This window comes from Mytilus californianus, unplaced genomic scaffold (assembly GCF_021869535.1).
Source record: "Mytilus californianus isolate M0D057914Y unplaced genomic scaffold, xbMytCali1.0.p SCAF_68, whole genome shotgun sequence".
NCBI lineage: Eukaryota > Metazoa > Mollusca > Bivalvia > Mytilida > Mytilidae > Mytilus > Mytilus californianus.
In genome coordinates this window covers 168,371-180,549 of record NW_026262721.1, presented here as the reverse complement: position 1 = coordinate 180,549, position 12,179 = coordinate 168,371, and positions in this window count along the sequence as shown.

Here is a 12,179-nt window from a genome sequence, read left to right as displayed (position 1 = left end):
TTTGTCTTTAAATAATTTCTTTTCATAAGATTTACTTTATTCAGATCAATATAGAGATAAGAACATTTTTCATTATGATTAGCATATATTAAAATTTGATGATAACTAGGTAGCCACTTTGAAAATTTAAGTCTCTAGTGATTCTTCATGCACAACTCCAGTTTTGAGATTGGGAAAAATATAAAAGATAAACAAAAATAGTTTATTCCTATACCATATAATGATATTTTTAGTTTTCCTGAACAATAATCATGAAAATAGATTTTACAACTTTGTTAACTAAATTTATTGTAAAAGGATTGATATTCATGATATTGATAATTTTAATTAGTTAAGAAACAGGCTTGTTGAATTACTTGCTTCATGGTTCCTTTAAACATATCATTTGCATGATTATAAGTTATAATTAATAATAATTCATTATAAATAATGCAAACAAACAATTGAATACCATGTACATCATGTACAATAACTTTTTTTACTGTAAAAATAATTATTTAAAGGATTCTCTGTTTTGTTTTCAAATGCTAGTCAATAACTTTACTTATCGTTGAATTTTTGTCATTTCTACTCAGGATTCTTTCCAAGAAAAAATTAAAAGAATAAGAAGCAAAAAAACAAATAAAAAATAAAAAATTTAAAATGACATTATAAGGAAAATATGTAAATTTAAAGACAGAAAAATCAACAAATGATATGAATTAACAAAGACTAAAACAACATTCTATTCTACATTGTAATGCTAAGAAAAGGTGATATGTCAATTTGAGAAGACTGTACAGGTAAATTTTAATGAAACATACAAGCTGAAAACTTCAATCCTGATTGATTCCAACAGGTAACATAATCATGATAATTAGATAAAACATTAACCTATGTTTTATGACCCCAATAAATGGCCAACATCTCAAGATTGAATACCCCAATAAATGGCCACCATTCAACCATACAAGAGGGTGGACATAACTAAGAGGAAGTCACAGGTTGTACTGTATAGATAAAACAATTTATAAATAGAAAATCTAAACGTGGATCTGTATATATACATCCTAAAAAACTATTCGAAAAAAATACAAATTTAGTTATGTTTTAATTTGTTGATGACAAAATCGATGTTAGTGCCAATGCAAACAACATTTAAAGATCTTATTAAAACATTAATACGATAACCTTTACTAATAAGTTTGTTTTAAGGTTCGATAAGTTTACACGGATCACATAGTGATTTCCGCGCCTTTAGCACAATATTACTAAGTTTTCTACAAGTACATCCAAATTTATTAATCAAATATTTGTATCTAGGAACGAATTTAGTAAATGTTTTTAGTAATTTATGGTAACGAAACCACTGACTTGACAATTTTCCAGTGATACACTGATTAAGTTCGTTTAAATCTATGACATCACTACACACACGGACATAACGAACGAGTTGGGATATATGAACATCGTATGATGGAGCCAAATGAACATCGCCGTCTAAAAAAGGAAAATTAACAATAGGGAATGAAAAATCGTCTCTTTTGTCGTAAATTTTTGTATGGAGTTTCCCTTTAGACATTAAAATGTCTAAATCTAGAAAAGGACAACTACTGCTGTTTGTGTTAGATTTATATAAAGTAATTAGTTCCTTTGGGTAAAAATCTGGTAATATATTTAGAGAATTCTGGATTATTTATTGAAAAAATATCATCAAGATATCGTTAGGTATTGTTGAATGTGTCAACTAAATGTAACAATGAAGTGTCTTTACTGATTTTGGCCATAAACTGTGATTCATGGCAGTATAGGAATAAATCTTCTGTTAAAGGGGCGCAATTAGTGCCCATAGGAATACCTACTACCTATCGATACACTTTATCGCCGAAACGTACATATATGTTCTTTACATTTCCAGTAAGTGTATCTAGCATACTTTCCTTTTTCGTTACAGAAAAGGGCTTTAAACGAGTTACAGCAAATAAATTTGCAATGAAATTTTTCAAAAGACCATTCAATTAAATATGAAAACTTTTTCTTGATAAGATTGTGTGGAAGTTTAGTGTAGAGAGTAGAAAAATCATAACTGTCAACAGAATTAAATGGACCATCAAAAGCACGTATTTTTCTTAAAGCTCTTAAGAATTTTTAACACTCCAAAAATAATTAATACAATTATTTTTATAAAATTTGATTAAAACAGTTAATAACAAATTCTATGATAGAAGTAAGGGAAGTAGTTAGAAACACTGACAGACAAGTAGTAGAACACTTACTAGATGCGGAGATGAAACGAAATTTATATGGTTGTTTGTGTAATTTAGGTAACAAGTACATAGTCGGTACTTTCAAATGTTCGGAAGAGGCTTTAAGTTTGGTAGTGGCAGTGATATGCTTGTTTACAATTTGACTCTCTGTGGAGCGTACGGACCTGAATGTAGAAGAATTGATAATTTCGTTTTGGAGAACTTCCGTGTAGTATATGCGTTACATCACCACTACATCATTTGCTGCTTTGTCTGCCGGTACGAACACAAACCGCTTTGCGAGTACTTGGAGTTTATTTTTTATTCTAGAAATGGGTATATCATGAACCTTATTATTAATTTCAGAATTATTTCAAAATGAGATATACGAATATCAACAGTATTCATAATTTTATTCAAATAACTGTCTAGAGATTTTTTATCAGATTTTTCACGTTTACACCAATTTGTACAGTAGGCAAACAGTTAATGACCTGATGACACTGTTTCCAATCTATAATAGATGGAGGACGATATTTAGGTCCTTTCTTAAGAAAGGTTTTGACATCACGGTTTTCAACGATGTTGAGATCTCCTGTAATGACATGACCATAGGGAACATATCTAAAACTAGATGTTTCACAGTCTCAAGTTGAAGGAGCATTATTTTCTATATTGACGTCTGATATTACTGACGTATAATTAAAAATCAAACTTCTGCTGGTTTTTTTCGTACGAATACGAAATAATAGGTGGTTCTGTATTATCCAAATATGGAGGTATTTGGCTATGGATGGTAGAGTCATTGAATATACTAGATAAGTTAATAAAATCAATACCTCTATTTATATATTTTGATTTAAAAAAAGCCGTTTATGAATTTCAGGTTTATCGATACTAGGAAACAGCCTGAGATGACAAAAGGCTGTAATAATACGGATGTATTCATACTACGGGCTGAAAAATGAAATTTTATCACACTCCAGAAAAATATCATATAGTTTACTTATTTGTATATGACCAAGTTTGCATAGTAATTGATGTCTACCATTATTTTTTATTATAGATAACAGATCAGCAACTGTATAATTTATACGATGTTTAATACGTAGATTACGTTTTTTACGTTTACCATGAGACTTATTATCTCTTAGCCGTTTATCGACAATATTCATGGCATCGATAGAAGTTTAGATATGTTCTCCTGTCCCAATATTTTGTCATTGAGACCGAGAGGATAAGCTGTTTGAAGTCTTTTCATCCAAAATAGTTTGCGAACTTAATGGGATTTTTCAAATTGTTTGTGTGATTGTCCTGGTTGTTTCTGAACGGTTTCAAGTGGTTGGAATTTTATAGATTTAAGATTGTGATTATGATTATCTAAATGTTGGTATGTCAAACTTTTTAATTTTTTAGGTCTTCGAAAGCGGTAAAGGTGCTCTTGATTTCGTTTTTAATATGCTTGTCCCGTCTGTCCCACACATTGAATTCCACACTTAGGCTGGGTTAAATAATTCTTTAGATTTTCCAATTTAGTTATATTGTTTATCTATGTTGTATGCTAAGAAATTTAAGACTTGTTTATACCAATTAATTAACGTTGATAATGTATGTCTGTATACGTGTATGCATGTATACGTAGTTTCAGAAGAGATGCGCACAAAAGGAAATGTCAAAAATGAGAGTTCGACCTTGATCTCAATTTTAAGTTATTGCCCAAGGATCACAAAATCAAAACATCCTAGGTATTTTGAGCTTACGGAAATGTTCGTTGTTGTTATGCGGTTTGCATGTTGTTTCGACGATTACATTATTTGTTGCTGCGTTTCTCTGTGATGAGTGTTCTTGCGTATGTGTTGTATTTCTGTCACTTAGTGTTGTCATTTTAGCGATATTTTTTAACATTGTCATATAAGCGGGAGGTTTTGCTAGCCATAAAACCAGGTTCAACCCACCATTTTTTTCTTAAAATGTCCTGTACCAAGCCAGTAATATAGCAGTTGTTATCAAATGGTTCGTTTCTATGTATGTTGGCGTTTGTTTTTGTTGCACTTCTGTGTTCCTGTTGTTCCTTCGTTTTCCTCTTATAATTGATGTGTTTCCCCCGGTTTTAGTTTGTAACCCGGATTTGTTTTCTCACAATCGATTTATGACTTTTGAACACCGGTATACTACTGTTGCCTTTATTTACGGTTTATGAATTGGACCTACATGTCAGAGATAGACAACTTCTATAAAAGGATTGCTTTGGTCGACAATTGCTACAAGTTTCCTCAGGATGTAAAGAACAATTTATAAAAATAGTTTGGTTAATATCTTTTTTGTTACGGAGGAGATGCACACACAAAATAAAAATCGTGTTAGGGGATATAACTCTTTTACAGAAAGAAAAAAAGTTGAATTAAACAGGGTGGATTTTAAGCACAATAACTGTTCAATGTCACATCTTACGATACTACAGTACAGCGCCAACAGAAGTATAATCAGAACAATTTATAAAGTTCTTTTAAATAAAGGTGTAAACCACTAATAATTATGTGAAAAAAAGAAAAACCGGTATGATATATTTTTGATAAAAAAAAAGATTGTCTACTAGTACTGTGAGTTAAAAAAAAATTTTTTTGTCTTCGGACTGTTGTTTTGTAACAAGAAATTATCAATAATCGATTTAATGTTAATAGCATTCCATTTACATATATTACTATATCAAGTTAAACATTTAAACATCAATTTTGAGAGCAAAGATTGTGCTGCTTGTTTATTATTACATTAAGCCTCTTGCTTCTTAAAATTATTTAGTCGTTATTGTACATAAATAAGCAAATCCATTCAAAACGCTAGCTTATCTATATCATTGTTTCATGTTGTCTAGATGTATCAGTTATGATGGTGAAAATGGGTGCAATAAAGAAAGAAATAAAACAATATTTTCTGAACAGTATATACGCCATCAATCCGACAGTGTATTCTAATGTGCCTATTTTTGTACAACAAAAAATGATTACTTTACATTTTTTTGTAAGTATACTGTATTTATATTCAATACGATAGACTTGTCAAAAATTAGATATAAAATATTATCCCGAGATTTACATCCATAAGAAAAATGTGTATGTTAATATTTTGTTTTAAACGGAAATTGTTGTGTTACTTATGTTATTATTACTTTGGTTATGTATCCTTTATTTGTATCATGAGAGTTTTATCTTTTTCTTAAAATGCAAAATATATAATTCACACCATATCCTTTTAAATTCCATCGCTTAGCAAAAATTGTCATAAAAAACGCCAAGTATTTAAAACCTTTCTCTATTATCGAAACGTCATGCTATACATTAAAGATTACAAATTCAATTGAATGCTATCTAGCAACCAGAATAATTCATGTTCACACTATACGATCTTCATTAACAATAGTGTGCACTAAATGTTGGTATGTCAAACTTTTTAATTTTTTAGGTCTTCGAAAGCGGTAAAGGTGCTCTTGATTTCGTTTGTAATATGCTTGTCCCGTCTGTCCCACACATTGAATACCACACTTAGGCTGGGTTAAATAATTGTTTAGATTTTCCAATTTAGTTATATTGTTTATCTATGTTGTATGCTAAGATGGCTCAAATAGAACATAAATTAAAGAAATCGTCTAGTATCTTCATAACCTTAATAGGTAGAGAAAAATGAAACAAGGGGTCACCATCTAAATTGTAAAGATCTATCTAATGTGCCCATTTCAACCAAAACTGTCAGACAATTCCCTGTTGTCCTGCAACTATATAGAAATAAGATGTGGTATGATTGCAAATGAGACAACTATCCACCAAAGTTCAAATGAAGTGGATGTAAGCAATTATAGGCAACCGTACGGCCTTTAACAATAAGAAAAACCCATATCATATAGTCGACTAATAAGATCGATACAAAGCAGAAAAGCGTCAAACAAAAACACATACCGGACTCTTTACCGATTGTTTATCTGTTGTGTTATTAACTTGAAAATCATAACAGACAAAGAAAAATCTTTGCATTGCTTAAAATAGTCATATCATTTGAAATTGCTGTAATCATTAGTTGAATCCTAGTATCCCCTTTAATGACGATTGTTTTATTGTGGCAAAAATAGTACAACATAACAAACCTAAACAGCAAAAGCGATAAGCAAAATAAGATTGACAGATAACTCAGCCGAAATCATCAACCGACTCCTAAGGAGTTATTGTTCTTCAATGAGGATTTTTGTGTGATTTGTTATAATCTCATGACAAAAAAGAAGAGAAATTAAAAAGAATAAACAGCGGAATGATCAGATCGACAATATCTACATATAAGTCAGATGGCAGAAATCATAATTCGACTCTGATTTGAGTTATTGCCCTTCAATGGTGAGTTGTACTCATTTTGGTTTTTGCTATTGTTTTCTGTTTAGTATTAAATTTAAATTAAGATCCATTTATTACATCGGTGATCCGTTTATTTGACAATCGTCAATGGCAGTCAGCAGGGTTTAAGAACATTTGTTGTTCGACCTGTTAGTCAAATGCGTTTTGTTAAAATATACTTTTTCACTTTTTTGGTCTTTTGGAAAATGTTGTTTGTGCTGTATTTAGACCCCTCTACCAAGAAATTTGTTTTGCATGCATACGTATAAAAATTGCGGTTTTTATCCAACGCAATCATAGGTTTGAACGTTGTTTTCAATTTAGACTTATTTATATTTTTTCGTTTGGGCTTGTACTATATTTGCCTTCGGGTTTATATGATCCGTTCATCCTATTTCGACTCTTTAAAATTCAAGAGTCTATCCTAAATTGAGGTAAATTATACGGCCTTCCAAATACCGTTTCGATTCCTAACATCACTGAAGAGACATTAATTCTCGAAATCCGGATATGGTGTACAAAAACCTTTGCACCTTTTGTTTGCGGTATATCATCTTTTCCGCAAGTTTATTGTTTTCTGTTTAGTATTAAATTTAAATTAAGATCCATTTATTACATCGGTGATCCGTTTATTTGGCAATCGCCAATGGCAGTCAGCAGGGTTTAAGAACATTTGTTGTTCGACCTGTTAGTCAAATGCGTTTTGTTAAAATATACTTTTTCACTTTTTTGATCTTTTGGAAAATGTTGTTTGTGCTGTATTTAGACCCCTCTACCAAGAAATTTGTTTTGCATGCACACGTATAAAAATTGCGGTTTTTATCCAACGCAATCATAGGTTTGAACGTTGTTTTCAATTTAGACTTATTTATATTTTTTCGTTTGGGCTTGTATTATATTTGCCTTCAGGTTTATATGATCCGTTCATCCTATTTCGACTCTTTAAAATTCAAGAGTCTATCCTAAATTGAGGTAAATTATACGGCCTTCCAAATACCGTTTCGATTCCTAACATCACTGAAGAGACATTAATTGTCGAAATCCGGATATGGTGTACAAAAACCTTTGCACCTTTTGTTTGCGGTATATCATCTTTTCCGCAAGTTTATTGTTTTCTGTTTAGTATTAAATTTAAATTAAGATCCATTTATTACATCGGTGATCCGTTTATTTGGCAATCGCCAATGGCAGTCAGCAGGGTTTAAGAACATTTGTTGTTCGACCTGTTAGTCAAATGCGTTTTGTTAAAATATACTTTTTCACTTTTTTGGTCTTTTGGAAAATGTTGTTTGTGCTGTATTTAGACCCCTCTACCAAGAAATTTGTTTTGCATGCACACGTATAAAAATTGCGGTTTTTATCCAACGCAATCATAGGTTTGAACGTTGTTTTCAATTTAGACTTATTTATAATTTTTCGTTTGGGCTTGTACTATATTTGCCTTCGGGTTTATATGATCCGTTCATCCTATTTCGACTCTTTAAAATTCAATAGTCTATCCTAAATTGAGGTAAATTATACGGCCTTCCAAATACCGTTTCGATTCCTAACATCACTGAAGAGACATTAATTCTCGAAATCCGGATATGGTGTACAAAAACCTTTGCACCTTTTGTTTGCGGTATATCATCTTTTCCGCAAGTTTATTGTTTTCTGTTTAGTATTAAATTTGAATTAAGATCCATTTATTACATCGGTGATCCGTTTATTTGGCAATCGCCAATGTGAGTCAGCAGGGTTTAAGAACATTTGTTGTTCGACCTGTTAGTCAAATGCGTTTTGTTAAAATATACTTTTTGACTTTTTTGGTCTTTTGGAAAATGTTGTTTGTGCTGTATTTAGACCCCTCTACCAAGAAATTTGTTTTGCATGCACACGTATAAAAATTGCGGTTTTTATCCAACACAATCATAGGTTTGAACGTTGTTTTCAATTTAGACTTATTTATATTTTTTCGTTTGGGCTTGTATTATATTTGCCTTCGGGTTTATATGATCCGTTCATCCTATTTAGACTCTTTAAAATTCAAGAGTCTATCCTAAATTGAGGTAAATTATACGGCCTTCCAAATACTGTTTCGATTCCTAAAAACACTGAAGAGACATTAATTGTCGAAATCCGGATATGGTGTACAAAAAACTTTGCACCTTTTGTTTGCGGTATATCATCTTTTCCGCAAGTTTATTGTTTTCTGTTTAGTATTAAATTTAAATTAAGATCCATTTATTACATATGTGATCCGTTTATTTGGCAATCGCCAATGTCAGTCAGCAGGGTTAAAGAACATTTGTTGTTCGACCTGTTAGTCAAATGCGTTTTGTTAAAATATACTTTTTCACTTTTTTGGTCTTTTGGAAAATGTTGTTTGTGCTGTATTTAGACCCCTCTACCAAGAAATTTTGTTTGCATGCACACGTATAAAAAAACCGGTTTTTATCCAACGCAATCATAGGTTTGAACGTTGTTTTCAATTTAGACTTATTTATATTTTTTCGTTTGGGCTTGTATTATATTTGCCTTCAGGTTTATATGATCCGTTCATCCTATTTCGACTCTTTAAAATTCAAGAGTCTATCCTAAATTGAGGTAAATTATACGGCCTTCCAAATACCGTTTCGATTCCTAACATCACTGAAGAGACATTAATTGTCGAAATCCGGATATGGTGTACAAAAACCTTTGCACCTTTTGTTTGCGGTATATCATCTTTTCCGCAAGTTTATTGTTTTCTGTTTAGTATTAAATTTAAATTAAGATCCATTTATTACATATGTGATCTGTTTATTTGGCAATCGCCAATGTCAGTCATCAGGGTTTAAGAACATTTGTTGTTCGACCTGTTAGTCAAATGCGTTTTGTTAAAATATACTTTTTCACTTTTTTGGTCTTTTGGAAAATGTTGTTTGTGCTGTATTTAGACCACTCTACCAAGAAATTTGTTTTGCATGCACACGTATAAAAATTGCGGTTTTTATCAAACGCAATCATAGGTTTGAACGTTGTTTTCAATTTAGACTTATTTATATTTTTTCGTTTGGGCTTGTATTATATTTGCCTTCGGGTTTATATGATCCGTTCATCCTATTTCGACTCTTTAAAATTCATGAGTCTATCCTAAATTGAGGTAAATTATACGGCCTTCCAAATACCGTTTCGATTCCTAACATCACTGAAGAGACATTAATTGTCGAAATCCGGATATGGTGTACAAAAACCTTTGCACCTTTTGTTTGCGGTATATCATCTTTTCCGCAAGTTTATTGTTTTCTGTTTAGTATTAAATTTAAATTAAGATCCAATTATTACATCGGTGATCCGTTTATTTGGCAATAGCCAATGGCAGTCAGCAGGGTTTAAGAACATTTGTTGTTCGACCTGTTAGTCAAATGCGTTTTGTTAAAATATACTTTTTCACTTTTTTGGTCTTTTGGAAAATGTTGTTTGTGCTGTATTTAGACCCCTCTACCAAGAAATTTGTTTTGCATGCACACGTATAAAAATTGAAGTTTTTATCAAACGCAATCATAGGTTTGAACATTGTTTTCAATTTAGACTTATTTATATATTGATCGTTTGGGCTTGTATTATATTTGCCTTCGGGTTTATATGATCCGTTCATCCTATTTCGACTCTTTAAAATTCAAGAGTCTATCCTAAATTGAGGTAAATTATACGGCCTTTCAAATACCGTTTCGATTTCTAACATCACTGAAGAGACATTAATTGTCGAAATCCGGATATGGTGTACAAAAACCTTTGCACCTTTTGTTTGCGGTATATCATCTTTTCCGCAAGTTTATTGTTTTCTGTTTAGTATTAAATTTAAATTAAGATCCAATTATTACATCGGTGATCCGTTTATTTGGCAATCGCCAATGGCAGTCAACAGGGTTTAAGAACATTTGTTGTTCGACCTGTTAGTCAAATGCGTTTTGTTAAAATATACTTTTTCACTTTTTTGGTCTTTTGAAAAATTTTGTTTGTGCTGTATTTAGACCCCTCTACCAAGAAATTTGTTTTGCATGCACACGTATAAAAATTGCGGTTTTTATCCAACGCAATCATAGGTTTGAACGTTGTTTTCAATTTAGATTTATTTATATTTTTTCGTTTGGGCTTGTATTATATTTGCCTTCGGGTTTATATGATCCGTTCATCCTATTTCGACTCTTTAAAATTCAAGAGTCTATCCTAAATTGAGGTAAATTATACGGCCTTCCAAATACCGTTTCGATTCCTAACATCACTGAAGAGACATTAATTGTCGAAATCCGGATATGGTGTACAAAAACCTTTGCACCTTTTGTTTGCGGTATATTATCTTTTCCGCAAGTTTATTGTTTTCTGTTTAGTATTAAATTTAAATTAAGATCCATTTATTACATATGTGATCCGTTTATTTGGCAATCGCCAATGTCAGTCAGCAGGGTTTAAGAACATTTGTTGTTCGACCTGTTAGTCAAATGCGTTTTGTTAAAATATACTTTTTCACTTTTTTGGTCTTTTGGAAAATGTTGTTTGTGCTGTATTTAGACCCCTCTACCAAGAAATTTGTTTTGCATGCACACGTATAAAAATTGCGGTTTTTATCCAACGCAATCATAGGTTTGAACGTTGTTTTCAATTTAGACTTATTTATATTTTTTCGTTTGGGCTTGTATTATATTTGCCTTCGGTTTTATATGATCCGTTCATCCTATTTCGACTCTTTAAAATTCAAGAGTCTATCCTAAATTGAGGTAAATTATACGGCCTTCCAAATACCGTTTCGATTCCTAACATCACTGAAGAGACATTAATTGACGAAATCCGGATATGGTGTACAAAAACCTTTGCACCTTTTGTTTGCGGTATATCATCTTTTCCGCAAGTTTATTGTTTTCTGTTTAGTATTAAATTTGAATTAAGATCCATTTATTACATCGGTGATCCGTTTATTTGGCAATCGCCAATGGCAGTCAGCAGGGTTTAAGAACATTTGTTGTTCGACCTGTTAGTCAAATGCGTTTTGTTAAAATATACTTTTTCACTTTTTTGGTCTTTTGGAAAATGTTGTTTGTGCTGTATTTAGACCCCTCTACCAAGAAATTTGTTTTGCATGCACACGTATAAAAATTGCGGTTTTTATCCAACGCAATCATAGGTTTGAACGTTGTTTTCAATTTAGACTTATTTATATTTTTTCGTTTGGGCTTGTATTATATTTGCCTTCGGTTTTATATGATCCGTTCATCCTATTTCGACTCTTTAAAATTCAAGAGTCTATCCTAAATTGAGGTAAATTATACGGCCTTCCAAATACCGTTTCGATTCCTAACATCACTGAAGAGACATTAATTGACGAAATCCGGATATGGTGTACAAAAACCTTTGCACCTTTTGTTTGCGGTATATCATCTTTTCCGCAAGTTTATTGTTTTCTGTTTAGTATTAAATTTAAATTAAGATCCATTTATTACATCGGTGATCCGTTTATTTGGCAATCGCCAATGGCAGTCAGCAGGGTTTAAGAACATTTGTTGTTCGACCTGTTAGTCAAATGCGTTTTGTTAAAATATACTTTTTCACTTTTTTGGTC